At 25.1% G+C, this 16,688-nt stretch overlaps 1 pseudogene; it reads left to right on the top strand.

Moving 5' to 3' along the window:
• Nucleotides 1-16,688, top strand: part of LOC113389798 — a 177,256-nt pseudogene that overhangs the window by 76,101 nt on the left and 84,467 nt on the right.

Here is a 16,688-nt window from a genome sequence, read left to right as displayed (position 1 = left end):
ACTAACCGGTAAGCCTAATTGTACACTAACCTAAAACTACACGTAGGTCAAGGTTAAATGAAACAAAGGCGTGCCGGTTTATATTGGGACATAGTAAAATTTCATTTTTTTTTTTTTTGTAAATTATGGGTTTTAATAACACATACTTTTTCCTGAATTTGGTCTCACTCGATTCAGAATGGCTTGAAACGTCGAGAAAATATAAAATTAGCGAATCGGATTTTTTTATCTAAACATAAACTTCTCCTTCGGGAAATTAATATAATACAAGTTCAATTATCAATATTTAAATATTGTTTGCCGAACTGCTGTAAAGTTACAAATCGTTGTAAATAGTTTAAATTTAAACAAGTTTACCTTTCACAAAAGTTACAGAACAAAATAATTGCTTTAAGCCCGTTTGAATTAATTTTGAAGTGTATGATTAAGTTCTAAAGTGTATGATAAATATTTATTTAGGCTCTTGTATAGTTAAAGTCTACTCATTATGAATAAACCCAATTGAAATATTTAGATTTTCATACAAAATTCAGTAACTAAATATGTTTTACATTTTAAAATCAAACTAGTGGTGTATGGCATCGTGCCTTAAGGCAAATTGCTGGAACGTCCCGTACCATAATGAAATATTCGAGAAATTTTAAACGTTTTCCAATATCTTATTACAAATACGGTAACTTTCATTATTTTGTCACGATCTTGTTATATCTGAGCAAATCAAATGTAAATCATAAATAAATTAATTTATCTCTAGAACATTAACAATCGTCATTTCATTTCGAATTCAATTTAAAAAAAAATAGTTGCCTAATTTACAGAAAATTGAAAAAGTGCTCCCGTACAGTCACAGTCTAAACGCATTTGCAGATAATTCTGTACGACATTTTCACTTATACTGTGTTCAGCTTGGCGGCATTTTCACATTTTTCAAAAAATTGGAAAAGTGCTTCAATACATGAACAGTCTAAACGCACTGGGGTGAATATTTGTACCAGAGTGGCACTTAGACTGTGCTTAGCTTGGGTAATTTTTTTAATTTTTAATCCAAAATTAAAAAATACAAAAATATTTTATGAAAAATAAGAAAAATGTAATAATGTTCAACTTCTCGTAGGGCAAGTTATAGAAATTGCAAAAAAATCGAAAATGAAAATTTTTATATATCTTTACGTTTTAAAACCTTCTGAACATTTTGGCATACCTTAGAAAAAATTGATGTATGTGGGTGTGTGTGTGTTCGGATACAAATTTTTGTCGACGATTTCGGGAACACGGGTCTAGCGATTTGAATAATTCAAAAAACATTCGATTCGTATTGATAAGAAGACGTGCTGATTAGTTTTTGGCAAAGACAGGTCTAGCCGTTCCGAAGATGCGGGACAAAAAGTGCCACAAACGGTAACTCAGTTTTCGAGAGATCGGAGCGTCCGATTTGAATAATTCGAAAAACATTTTACTTGTATTAATAAGATGAAGAACTGGTCAAATTTTCATGAAGGCAGGTCTAGCGGTTTCGGAGATCTAGTGAAAAAAGTACAAAAACATGCCATTTGGCGGTCAATATGACGATTAGACATATGCACATCAAATTATTAGATATTTCATAGAGATTTTAACAATAAGTATAAATTTTGTTGACATTTCTATGGGTTCCGTACCAATGTTTACGCGTTAGACGGCGACGCGGCGCTTACGCGCTTCGATATTTCGTCTCTACGCAGTTAAAGCAGTACGATTGCTTTGAAAAAAAGTTCAGAATTTCCAAAATATTTCAAAATAAATTTTTCTTTAAAAATTCTTTTTTTTTCAAAAGAAGTAAAGTTTTGTCAAAAATTTATAGTTTCTCAATAATCTAATTTTTTCAGAGTAAATTTTTTTCGAAAATGTTAATCTTTTAAAACAAAAATAATTTTTGGTACGGGAAGTTCCAGCAATTTGCCTTAAGGCACGATGCCATGCGCCACACTAGTTATACAAATAAAGTTTATGAATCTATTTATCCTCTGCTAAAAGTCGATTCTCACGATGACAAAGTCAATCAATTATTGCAAATTATTGCAATTGATTAATAAAAATTAATATTAATGAGAATTTTGCATTAATATTGCGACTTTTGCGGTTTTCTCGGTGCAGTCAAGGTTAAAATATTCTGTTTTTTATTCAATTTATTCATATGAGTGTTTTTGAATCGCAGAAAGAAAGTACAAAGTGCAAAATTTAAAAAAAATATTGAAGAAATTTTATTTTGAAATATAAAGATTTGACTCATACTAAATTTGTTTAAATTTGTGTAAATTTCTGAATATTAGTATATAGTAAAAAATAGTCAATTTTAGTTGTATATTTGCTGTTGATATTTTTTTAGAAAAAATAAACATCTTAGAGGTTGTAATTTTTAATACAACTTTTAGCTAACTTTCAAATTTAAATTCTTTTCTACTAAAAATATTATAATTCGATCTTCGTCGTATATATTTTGTATTCAAGATTTAAAACGAATAACCTTTTAAACTTTATTTCCATTTAAAAATATCAATTGTTGTATTGTTGCATTATGAATTGCATAATTTTTTGCATAATATTATTATGCAAATTTAAAATATTGAGTGCATTTATTATTTGATACTTAAAACTTGGGTTGTGATTTGATTTTTAATTTATGTCAACTTTTATATTAGAAGTTTTTTATATTCAAAGTGTTAGATTTGTGTATTTAAGAGAAAAATTATTATTTTATATATAAACAAATCAGTTTATAAATCAAATTCAAATGTCATCTTGTTTACAATCACAATTCAAAGTACAAGTTTTATTAAAAACCTGATTGTAAATTATAAATTTATAGATAAAGACTTGGTAGATTATTTTGCAATATAATAATGCAATACTGCAATGAATGTTAAAATAATTTTAGGTTCTTTAATGTGAACATAATTATAAAAGTATATTTAACTATGTGTAATTTTTTGTAATATTTATTATTTACCAAGATTTTTGCACTTTTTTTTGCTCAATTTTGTTATCAAAGTTTAGTTTTTATATTGAAAATATATGAAATTATTATTTTTGTCTTTTTTGAAAGAAAAGTTTTCATTTTGCACTTAACTGATACTAGTAGTTTCAACCTTTATACTATAGCGAGTTTTGTTTTTAGTGAAAGAGTTAAAACAGCAAATCGAGAGTACAACCAATGGATGGTGATAAAAAATGATAAAAAATGTAATATGAAACACTTTTCGAATTACCTAATTATCTAGAACCATTTTTGAGATATTGAATTTTAAAATTTTACGATTTTTTGAAACGAATATTTAGGCACAAAATTTATAAATTCACAAGCGGACAAAATTCTAGAATGTTGCAGAAAACTTTACTTATTTGTTCAAAAACAATAAAATTTAAATATGTACACTTAAAGTACATACTTTTGGGAAGACTATACTAAAATTACATAGCTTAACTATATATAGTACAGCCACTATAAATTTTTGAACATGGAGTATTGTGCATTAAAAAAAATAGTGAAAATTATAATAAAATTCTTTGGAAATTGAAAAACTTTTAATGTGAGAATATAATTTATGCTTTGATAAATAACATACCGAAATTTATCTTCAATTTACATTAATTTTATACTAGTAGTTATAAAAAATTATTATTTTGCACTAACTTATACTAGTTTTTTCAACCTTTATACTATAACAAATTTTGTTCTTAGTGAAAGAGTTAAAACAGCAAATCGAAAGTACAACCAATGGATGGCTTATAAGAACCACTTTTTGAATCACCTAAATATCTCAAATATTTTCCGAGATATTGCATTTTAACACTTACAATATTTTTTAATACAAATTTGTTGAAAAAAAAAATTAAAAACTGTAAAGTAAAATTTTTTACATTAGTTTTTTGAACAATAACTTACGTAATAATTATCGAAGAAAAGTGTACTTGATATTTAAGTCAATTATTAATTTAAGGATAAATAATCTGATAAATTTGTGTACAACAATATATAAACATTATAGTTAATAAAACTACCCAATGCAATTTTATATTATAAATAAAAATGGTATAAACAATTTGTGGATAAAACTAATAAAATCGGTTCAATGTTTCGGACAATTTATAGTATATATATATATATATATATATATATATATATATATATTTATATATATATATATCTTCGTCCTTTGCTGAATAGTTAACGAAAATTAATGATTTCAACTTCGGTCCTTTAATCCTGTCACTAAAACTTCTTCTTGGAAATAAGTTAAACGACTTTGATCAGGAGAAAAAACTTAAAGTACTTTTCCTCGTAAAATTCATCACAAAATGTCCTTTCCGAAGACGCATTACGCTTTTTCTAACTAGTTACTAAAGTTTTAGTAAATAGTTATTACTTGGAAATTAATGGAGCGAAGGATTATTATGGATATATATATATATATATATATATAAATGACCATAAATCTTTTTCCAATGGCAATTTAATCCTGAACAGATATTTTCCTGCAAAGGACACGTGTCAAAAGGATTACGTCTCCACCGTACAAATTCTATATATGTTATATAATACTTTATTGACATTTTAAAATATATAGATACAAATAAAATGAAATATGTGATTTTTTTTCAATTGGCAAGTTGCTTAATATTTTACAAATTTTTACAAATTATTAAAAAACTACTTGTTCAAGTTGTATATATAAAAACCTAAATATTTCTTACAAAATTATTAAAAAAGCGTATCGCAGTATCTTTTACTATCGTAAAATTTTTATTCCTATAAAGTAACTCCACCGTATTATTTTATACTACTAATTCGTTCTTTTATCGAGATTTATTTAAAAAATAAAAGATAGTACATAAAATCCTCAGCATTCTATGTATTTTATAGATCTCCTTAATTTTTTATGATATCATTTAAGATATCCTTTTAATAGCCTAGTAGGTTTATTATAATCCATTTCGTGTTTTACGACTTTTTTACTTTGTTGCAAGATAAATTTTATGTGGAAAAATAAAGATAATTTTATGTGATAAAAATTATATTAATGAAGATATATGCAAAATCCTAATTTGATTTGTAATAGTATAAAATGATGGTAAATTTTATTAAGTTTGCTAATAATCGATAATGTCTGAAATAAAAATTAAGAATTTAATGAAGGAATGTAAAAAATGTTCTAAATTGAATTGTGATTTATCAAAATATTAAAGTCCGCATTTGGACTACGAATTGTACAAAATTTTGATATGTAAGTGTATACAAGAGATTTCACTAGATTTTAGTACATTTTATCTACTTTTTACTAATGCAAATAGATTTAAATTCCCCAGAATAAAATTTGTAGTTATTTGAAGAAACCACGTCACAGTTCATTTTTGTTATTATTTTTGTATTACTGTTTTTATTTTATTTTTATTTTAACTTTTTTCTTTCTATATTCTATTTATTGATTTTTTTTTAATTTTTGTATTTTTCTGCTCATATCAATTTTGTAAATAAAACATTAAAGTCTTGATTAACAAAAATAAATTGTAACAAAAAAAAAAAAATTTAAAGAAACGTAAAAAATGTTCTTAAATAAAAAAATTAAAATTACTATAATCCGCATTTCAACTACAAATTATTTAATATTTTGGTATCGAAGTATAGAAAAGTACTTGTACTAGATTTTTGTAAATTTTGTCTAGTTTTTAACAATGTACGCAAATTATAATGTTCTAGTACAAAATTTGAAGTTATTTAAACAAATGTAGAAAAATGTCCGAAATCCATATATTGCAAATTATGAAAATACTAAAGTCCGCATTTCAACTACGAATTGTACAAAATTTTGATATGCAAGTTTATATAACAGTTTTCACTAGATTTTATTAAATTTTATCAAGTTTTTATCAGTGTAAAAAAAATTATGTCCTAGAACAAAATGAAGTTTACTATAAACTGATATATATATATATATATATATATATATATATATATATATATATATATATATATTATCTAACAAAATTTACTAGAAATTTAGCATAAAAAATGTGGATGTGCATTTCGATAGTAACGTGTACACTTTTTTGATAAAATTATATTTTACAAAGAAAATTTATATGAAAGTGTACAAAACAATTAAAGTCGTTAAATAACCAATGAAATGTACTGTGAACTGATATATAATATTATATACATTTCTAAACAAAATTTATGAGAATTTTAGCTTCAAAAGTATGTATATGCATTTCATTGGATTTCACATACGATTCTATCTATGAAAGAGTTCAGCGCTTGCACTTTTTTGACAAAATTATAATTTTCAGGGAAAATTTATATGAAACTGTTAAGAGTAATTAATGTAATTGAATAACCAATGAAATTTACTATAAACTGATATATAATAATATATACATTGTTTATAGAAATTATTTGAACAAATGTAGATAAATGTCTGACACCCATATATTGCAAATTGTGAAAATCAATAACGACATCAATATATTGCACATTATCAAAAAACTAAAGTTCTAATTTCAACTACGAATTGTACAAAATTTTGATATGCAAGTGTATATAACATTGTTCACTAGATTTTAGTACATTTTATCTAGTTTTCACTAATGTGAATAAGTTATAATATCCCAGAACAAAATTAATTGTTATTTGAATCTTAAAAAAGAATACTTAATAAATAAAAATACTGAAGTCTGAATTTCAACTACGAATTCTACAAAATTTTCATATCAAGGTATAGAAAAGTATTTATACCAGATTTTAGTGAATTTTATCTATTTTTCACCAATGTATTCAATTTAAAATGTTTCTATAGAGAGTCATTTGAAGAAATGTTAGGCGAAATTAGAGGTACCAATCTCTACATCTTGTTCTAAATCTCGCAAACTATCAAACTAAACCACATACAATTATTGACAAAATTTTACTTAACAAACCTGTCTACACATCTTTCATACACCATAAAAGCGTATTCTACAATTTCATTACCCAAAAATATTTTCAAAAACAAATATCCAGTACAATACTTAAGCGGTACCAATTTTTACAGTTTGTTCAAAATCTCGCAAACCATAAAACTATTTTACATACTATCTTCAACAACATTTTACAAAACAAAACCATCTATAAATCCTTCATACACAACATATATGTCTTTTACACCCCAATAACTCGTTTTAAATGCAAGCGCTCGAATTTTAATCAAATTCTCCAAAGTCGTCTATAATTTTGAAATCTTCGCCTGCGGCAAAACGTCACGGAGATAAAATTAATTCGAAACGCTTGATTTATCCGCAAAGTTTGAAAGTTTCGACCCAGGAATATATGTTTCCTTCGAAACTTTATTGATTCCATTATTTGAGTCACTCCATTAGCAAATGTTGAGCCGAGGCAACAGATTATCCGAAACAAATTAAATAGAATCCGAAATGGATTCATCTAATTGAGTAATTGATGAAACTATTGATAAAGGATCAGATATGCGAATATTGTTCAATATATATATATATATATATATATATATATATATATATATAAACCTCGTGTCACGATGTTGGTTCGCGATGGACGCCCAAACTACTGAGCCGATTTTAAATTTTATTGGCTCATCGTATGCATATATATCCAACTTAGGTTATAGAAAATTTTGAAAAGTAAATTTGAAATATAAATATATAATTTTTATAAATTTCTAAAAATTTTGACATAAAATGACCAAAAAAAAACAAAACACTGAAATGACAAATGTCAAAATTTAAGGAAATTTCGATATATAATTTTTGAAAAAAAATTTGACATTTCGAAAAAAAAATTTAAAAACATGTACATATATAGAAATATCCAACATTTATATCCAAATTTGATAAAATGCTATATTCAAAATCACTGTTTATAGTTTTAAATTTAATTAAAAATCAATGCTTAAAAATTTTAATAAATGTTGACATGTAAAAAAATTAAATGTCATTTGTCAGTATTTATGAAAATAATTATATAAATAGATTTACGATTTATATTTATTTGATTAGCTTACCAAATTATTTCGGAAACCGAAACTTCATCAAAACATTATAGATCAGAGATCACAATAAAAAAGCGACATATTGAATTTAAAATTAATCATAAACAAAATTTTGACATTTCACAAAAAATGTTTAACAACTTACTTCAATAAGAAGCAAACTAGTGGGGTGGGTGGCATCGTGCCTTAAGGCAAATTGCTGGAACTTCCCGTACCGTAACGAAACGTTCGAGGAATATTGAATGTTTTCAAATAGATTATTATAAATATTGTATTATTGTCTAATATTTATAATAATTATATAAACTGAATTGCAGAGTTGAAATTATTTGTTTAAAGTATATTAGAACTATAGTCAGAATTAAAAATAAAATCTGAATTATTTTCGATATACAAAAAATTAAAAAAAAAAAAAAAAAAAAAAAAAAAAATGGTACAAAATTTTTTTTTTCCAAAATTAATTATTTTGTTAAGACAAGCAGAAAGTTCTTTGAATCAATTGAATCGGACGCTTAGTTCTCTCAAAAACTGCCATTTTTTGTACATTTAGCTCTGTATCTCCGAAATGGCTGGGCCTGCCTTTGCGAAAAACTAATAACCCTTTCTCCCAATCATTACTAATGGAATGTTTTTTAGATCATTCAAATCGGATGCTCCGTTCTCTCAAAAACTCGATTTCTATTTTCTGCACTCTTTGCTCCTTATCTCCGTAACTGCTGGACCTGTCTTTGCCAAAAACTAATCAGCTCTTCTCCTTATTAATAGGAATCGAATGTTTTTTAAACCATTCAAATCGGTTGATCCGTACGCCCGAAAACGTGGACGAAAATTTGTATCCATACATACATACACACACACACACACACACACACACACACACACACACACATCCATTTTTTCTGAGGTATGCCAAAACGTTCAGAAACCTTCAAAACGTCGAGAAATGTAAAAATTTTCAATTCCGATTTTCGGCCCATTACAATAACTTACCCTACGGGAAGTTAATAAATTATTTATTTCAAGTTATGTTATAGGCAATATTGCCAAGCAAATTATAGATACAAAACATTATTGTAAAATAAATATTATCATATTATATTAATTTTGGACCAAGAAGGAAATATTTTGACAGTTATAATTAATTTGAAATAAAATGCAAATGTCAAAAATCAGATTTTTATGTAAAAAAAAAATATTTCCACAATATTCCTGTGTTGATTTAGCCAAACTTATGAATTTAACAATTATATAATTATTCATTGATGACTTAAAATAATTATTAATTTATTAACAAATAAATAATATTTGAAAGAAAATTTTATTGACATATATGACATGAAAAGTATAATAAACAAAAAACTATGATGCTAATGAATTAATTTTTGAAGTATGAAATGTCAAATAATTTTGAAAATTATAACAAATTTTTAACTATTTGTCAAAGAATCAGAGTACAAATCTATTAAATATTTGAATTTTGGCACTTTTATTAATTTTTTATCAATTTAGGCATATTTTTTATGGCAGAATAACGTTTGCCGGGTTAGCTAGTATATATATATATATATATATACATATTTCTCAACATCAAAACTAACTTCTCTAACATATATATATATATATATATATATATATATATATATATAAATATATATATATATATATATTATCGAAGAAACTAGCTAAAACCTGAGTAAACTTCATCAACATAAAAATAACTCGAAAAATCCCAAAGAATTTAAGACGATGCTAACCGAACATATTAATAATTTAAACCGTTATATAGATATTATTAACATAATTTACATAAACAGTTTATTGTGTATTTAGTGTTTTATTTTTAGGGCATTTTTCTCGAATTACTTCAAATTTTCTATGGGAACATTTTATTTTGAATATATAGATAAAGCCTAGATAAAATTTACTAAATTTTGTCACAAATATTGTATATATTAACATATTAAAATTTTGTACAATTCGTAGTTGAAATGCGGACTTTAGTACTTTCATAATTTGCAATATATGGATGTCGGATATTTTTCTACATTTGTTCAAAAAACTTAAAATTTTGTTCTGGGACGTTATAATTTCTGCACATTGATAAATACTAGATAAAATTTACTAAAATCTAGTAAAAACTGTTGTATAAACTTGCATATAAAAATTATGTACAATTCACAGTTGAATTGCGGACTATAGTATTTTCATAATTTGCAATATATTGATGTCGTTATTGATCTTCATAATTTGCAATATATGGATGTCGGACATTTTCCTACATTTGTTCAAATAACTTCTATAAACAATGTGTATATCATTATATATCATTTTATAGTAAATTTCATTGGCTATTCAATTACATTATTTATTTTAACAGTTTCATATAAATTTTCTCTGAAAATTATAATTTTGTCAAAAAAGTGCAAGCGCTGAACTCATTTACAGATAGAATCGTATGTGAAATCCCATGAAATTCATATCCATACATTTTAAGCTAAAATTCTCATAAATTTTGTTGAGAAATGTATATATTATTATATATCAGTTTACAGTACATTTCATTCGTTATTTAACGACATTAATTGTTTTGTACACTTTCATATAAATTTTCTTTGTAAAATATAATTTTGTCAAAAAAGTGCACATGTTTCTATCGAAATGCACATCCACATTTTTTATGCTAAATTTCTAGTAAATTTTGTTATATATATATATATATATATATAATTAATTAACCGCAAATACTAAAATTGACGAGTTTTCTAAAAAAAATTTCAGTTATTTTCTAACAAAGACAAACTTCACTTCTGAAATTTCTTTTAGACGTAAGTGTTGTTTTTGAGGAGCTCCTCAGGGAAAACCGTTTGTAATACAATTTTGTAATTTACATATAACATTCTTCAATATGTCTACTATGATCGCAAATACTAAAATTGACTCATTTTTTAAGAAAATTTTCAGTTATTATTTTCTAACAAAGACAAACTTTACTCATGAAATTTCTTTCAGGCGTAAGTGTTGTTTTTGAGGAGCTCCTCAGGGAAAACCGTTTGTAATACAATTTTGTAATATACATATAATATTCTTAAATATGTCTACTATAACAGCAAATACTAAAATTGATGAGTTTTCTAAGAAAATTTTCAGTTATTATTTTCTAACAAAGACAAACTTTACTTTTGAAATTTCTTTTAGATGTAAGTGTTGTTTTTGAGGAGCTCCTCAGGGAAAACCGTTTGTAATACAATTTTGTAATTTACATATAGTATTCTTAAATATGTCTACTATAACCGCAAATACTAAAATTGATGAGTTTTCTAAGAAAATTTTCAGTTATTATTTTCTAACAAAGACAAACTTTACTTTTGAAATTTCTTTTAGATGTAAGTGTTGTTTTTGAGGAGCTCCTCAGGGAAAACCGTTTGTAATACAATTTTGTAATTTACATATAGTATTCTTAAATATGTCTACTATAACCGCAAATACTAAAATTGATGAGTTTTCTAAGAAAATTTTCAGTTATTATTTTCTAACAAAGACAAACTTTACTTTTGAAATTTCTTTTAGATGTAAGTGTTGTTTTTGAGGAGCTCCTCAGGGAAAACCGTTTGTAATACAATTTTGTAATTTACATATAATATTCTTCAATATGTCTACTATAACCGCAAATACTAATATTAATGAGTTCTCTAAGAAAATTTTCAGTTATTTTTTAACAAAGACAAACTTTACTTCTGAAATTTCTTTTAGACGTAAGTGTTGTTTTTGAGGAGCTCCTCAGGGTAAACCGGGGAAAACAATTTGTAACACAATTTTGTAATTTACATATGATATTCTTCAATATGTCTACTCTAAACGTAAATACTAAAACTGATGAGTTTTCTAGGAAAATTTTCAGTTATTATTTTCTAAAAAATACAAACTTTACTTTTGAATTTTTTTTCAGGCGTAAGTGTTGTTTTTGAGGAGCTCCTCAGGGACAACCGTTTGTAATACAATTTTGTAATTTACATATAATATTGTTCAATATGTCTACTATAATCGCAAATACTAAAATTGATAAGTTTTATAAGAAAATGTATTAAATGTCTAACAAAGATATTTACACTCGGATATCAAAATTTTGTACAATTCGTAGTTGAAATGCGGACTTTAGTATTTTCATAATTTGCAATATATGAATGTCGGACTTGTTTTACATTTGTTCAAATAACTTCAAATTTTGTTCCGGAACATTATAACCAAGTTACATTAGTAAAAACTAGATAAAATATACTAAAATCTAGTATACACCGTTATATACACTTGTATACCAAATGTTTGTACAATTTGCACTTAAACTTCAGATAAACAATATTTTCTATCCAAATATTTCCTTTTATTAAAGAAAATTTTCAGTTATTTTCTAACAAAGACAAACTTTACTTCTGAAATGTCTTTTAGACGTTAGCATTATTTTTGAGGAGCTCCTCAGGGAAAACCGTTTGTAATACAATTTTGTAATTTACATATAATATTCTTCAATATGTCTACTTTAATCGCAAATACTAAAATTGATAAGTTTTATAAGAAAATGTATTAAATATCTAACAAAGATATTTACACTCGGATATCAAAATTTTGTACAATTCGTAGTTGAAATGCGGACTTTAGTAGTTTCATAATTTGCAATATATTGATGTCGAACATTTTTCTACATTTGTTCAAATAACTTCAAATTTTGTTCTAGGACTTCATAATTTATTTACATTAGTAAAAACTAGATAAAATTTACTAAAATCTAATAAAAACTGTTTTATAAACTTGGATATAAAAATTTTGAGCAATTCGTAGTTGAAATGCGGAAAGAATAACTCAAAAAATCCAAAACAATTTAAGAAGATGCTAACCGAACATATCTATAATTTAAACATAATATAGATTTTATTTACATAATTTACATAAATAGTTTGTTGTATATTAAGCATTTTGCTTTTAGAACATTTTTCCATCCCAATATTTCCTTTTAATATTTTCTTTTTTTTATTTTTTTTTCAGTTGCAGTGGTGGTCGCATTCTTCATATGTTGGGCTCCTTTTCACGCCCAACGTTTAGTAGCAATTTATGCCCCAAATGTGAACCCTCATACTTTGGAACAAAGACCATTTTGGCTAGCAGTGTATACAGCCCTTACATACGTTTCAGGGATTCTTTACTATGCATCCACCTGCATAAACCCTCTACTTTACAATATTATGAGCAACAAATTCCGAGAAGCGTTCAAGGTAATAATAATAATAATTATATATATATATACTAGCTAACCCGGCAAACGTTGTTTTGCCATAAAAAATATGCCTAAATTGATAAAGAATTAATAAAAGTGCCAAAAATCAAATATTTAATAGATTTGGACTCTGATTTTTTGACAAATAGTTAAAAACTTGTTATAATTTTCAAAATTATTTGACATTTCATACTTCAAAAATTAATTCACTCGCATCATAGTTTTTTGTTTATTATACTTTTGTCATGTCATATATGTCAATAAAATTTTCTTTCAAATATTATTTATTTGTTATTAAATTAATAACTATTTTAAGTCATCAATGAATAATTATATAATTGTTAAATTAATAAGTTTGGCTAAATCAACACAGGAATATTGTGGAAATAAATATTTTTTACATAAAGATCTGATTTTTGACATTTGCATTTTATTTCAAATTAATTATAACTGTCAAAATATTTTCTTTTCGGTCAAAATTTAATATGATATGATATAATATTTAGTTTGTCTGGTTTGTTTTTGTCAGATTCCAATGATACCCTCAGATTGTTCTATTCCATTTAAGAGGTTACAATTTCCTGTAAGATTAGCATTTGCGATGACAATCAAAATATATCTTAACTGATATATTAAGAATAATATTATATTTTAATTACACAAATTTCTTTACACTCCGATAAATAATTCCAACGCATCATAGTGTTTTGTTTATTTTAATTTTGTTTATGTCAATTTTTATTTAATTAAAGAATAATTTAAATTTTAGTCTAAATCAACGCAGTATCTTTATCTAAATATACAATGTTTTATATAAATATTTGATTTTTTATATTTGCATTTAATTGAAAAATAATGAATGTCAAGTTCATATATCCAATATGCACTAAAGTTATAAATGTCAAAATATTTCCTTCTTGGTTCAAAATTAATATAATATGATAATATTTATTTTACAATGTTTTTTATCTATAATTTGCTTGGCAATATTGCCTATAACATAACTTGGAATAATTAATTTATTTGCTTCTTATTGAAATAAGTCGTTAAACATTTTTTTGTGAAATGTCAAATTCTTGTTTATGATTAATTTTAAATTCAATATGTCGCTTTTTTATTGTCATCTCTGATCTATAAGGTTTTGATGAAGTTTTGGTATCCGAAATAATTTGGTAAGCTAATCGAATAAATATAAATTGTAAATCTATTTATATAATTATTTTCATAAATATTGACAAATGACATTTGACGTTTTTCATGTCAACATTTATTTAAATTTATAAACATTGATTTTTAATTAGATTTAAAACTATAAATTGTGATTTTGGATATAACAATTCATCTAATTCGAATATAAATGTTGGATATATCTATATATGTATATGTTTTTGAATTACATTATTTGAACTGTCGATTTTTTATTCAAAAATCATAAATCTTTTTTTCTTGAATTTTCCATAAATTTTGACATTCGACATTTTAGTGTTTTGTTTTTTTTTGGTCATTTTCTGTCAAAATTTTTAGAAATGCATAAAAATTATATATTTATGTTTCAAATATAATACTTTTCAAAATTTCCTATAACCTAAGTTGGATATATATGCACACGATGAGCCAATAAAATTCAAAACCGGTTCAGTAGTTTGGGCGTCCATCGCAAACCAACATCGTGACACGAGATATATATATATATATATATATATATATATATATATAATATTTATTTCATCCCCAGGAGACCCTTTCAAGGACTTGTACATGTTGTGGCCATCGAGATTTATCAAATGGGTCTCCACCGGGCGTAGTAAATACTGGAAGTGGCCGTTATTCGGCCCTTGTAAAAAATGGTGACCCTAGAGCACCCTTTGTGGATAGCAATGCTCTCCAAATCGTCAATGAAAGGGTTGATAATTCTTTAGATGCCATGAGAAAGGGCGGATCTAAGTTGAGGTTGAGCGAGGCTAGGGATTCTAGTATGAGTTATTCAGGTAAGAGGAAAAAACAGATATTGATGGTGTCTGATGCAAAAATAATGAACTTTTTTAAAGGAAAAATGTGCTAATATTGTTTTGGATTATTACCAATGTATGTTGATGGGTTTTGATTTATTTTTTAGGAAATTCCCAATTTTATGGAGCAGACGATTTATCTCAATCCCAAAGTCAATCTTGTGCCATGAATAATTCTTTTGGCACAAATGCCAGTACTATGGCTTCACCTTTTAAAGACAGTAAAAATGGACGAATTTCTACAGGTATGGTAAAATATTTTAGTAAAAAAAATTAGTTAAAAATTTTAGAAACAAATGTTGAAAATAAATTTTGAAAAACCGAAAACATAATGTCTCCATAGTAAATTTTCTAACGTTATTTTATTTGCACTTGTTTTTGTAAATTATATCTTAGATATTTTTTATAAATAATTTTTTTTAAGATAGTAAAAATGGACGAATTTCCACAGGTATAGTAAAATTTTTTAGCAACAAAAATTGGTAGGATATTTTGGAAACAAATGTTAGAAATAAATTTTGAAAAACCGAAGACATTATGGCTCCACAGTAAATTTTCTAACTCTAATTTATTTGCACTTATTTTTTGTAAATTATTTCTTAGATAATAATTAATATAATATTAATAATGATAGTAAATAATTTTGTTGAGTTTTTATTAAATTTGATACTTTTTTGAGTAAGTCTTGCGTACGTTTTGAACCTTCATTTGACTCATCTATAGTGCATCAATATTTTCTATATATTATAATTTACGTTTAATATGTTTCATTACTTAGATTTTTTCGATATATTGTAAAGTTTCAAAGAAAGCCTATTGATTTTATTAATTGTTATCAAAATAGACATATTTAATATTATCATATCTAAATTACAGAATTCTAGTACAAACGGTACGTCCTGAAGAGCTCCTCAAAGTTAATTAAAAATTAATCCTCTAATTAATTGTTCGTATAGTACTTGGTTTCTTAGTAACTTTCGCATTTATTTAGATTTTGCTTAAAATCCTGTATTGCTTTCAAGAAAACCTAAATATTTTATGAATCTCTATGAAAATAGACATATTCAAGATTAACATATCTAAATTACAGCATTCTAGTACAAACAGTACGTCCTGAAGAGCTCCTCAAAGTTAATTGAAAATTAATCCTCTGATTAATTGTTCGTATAGTACCTGATTGCATACTAATTTTAGTCATTTATTTAGATTTTGCTTAAAATCTTGTATTGTTTTAAAGAAAACCTTGTGATTTTATTAATCTTTATGAAAATAGACATATTTAAAAATATCATATCTAAATTACAGCATTCTAGTACAAACAGTACGTCCTGAAGAGCTCTTCAAAATTAATTGTATTCATATTCATATAGTACCTAG

This window comes from Ctenocephalides felis, unplaced genomic scaffold, assembly GCF_003426905.1.
Source record: "Ctenocephalides felis isolate EL2017-DRISC unplaced genomic scaffold, ASM342690v1 CF-g0.4_SCAFFOLD_03573, whole genome shotgun sequence".
NCBI classification, from domain to species: Eukaryota; Metazoa; Arthropoda; class Insecta; order Siphonaptera; family Pulicidae; genus Ctenocephalides; species Ctenocephalides felis.
Note: the sequence above shows the minus strand (reverse complement) of the source record. Positions and strands in the feature narration are given on the sequence as shown.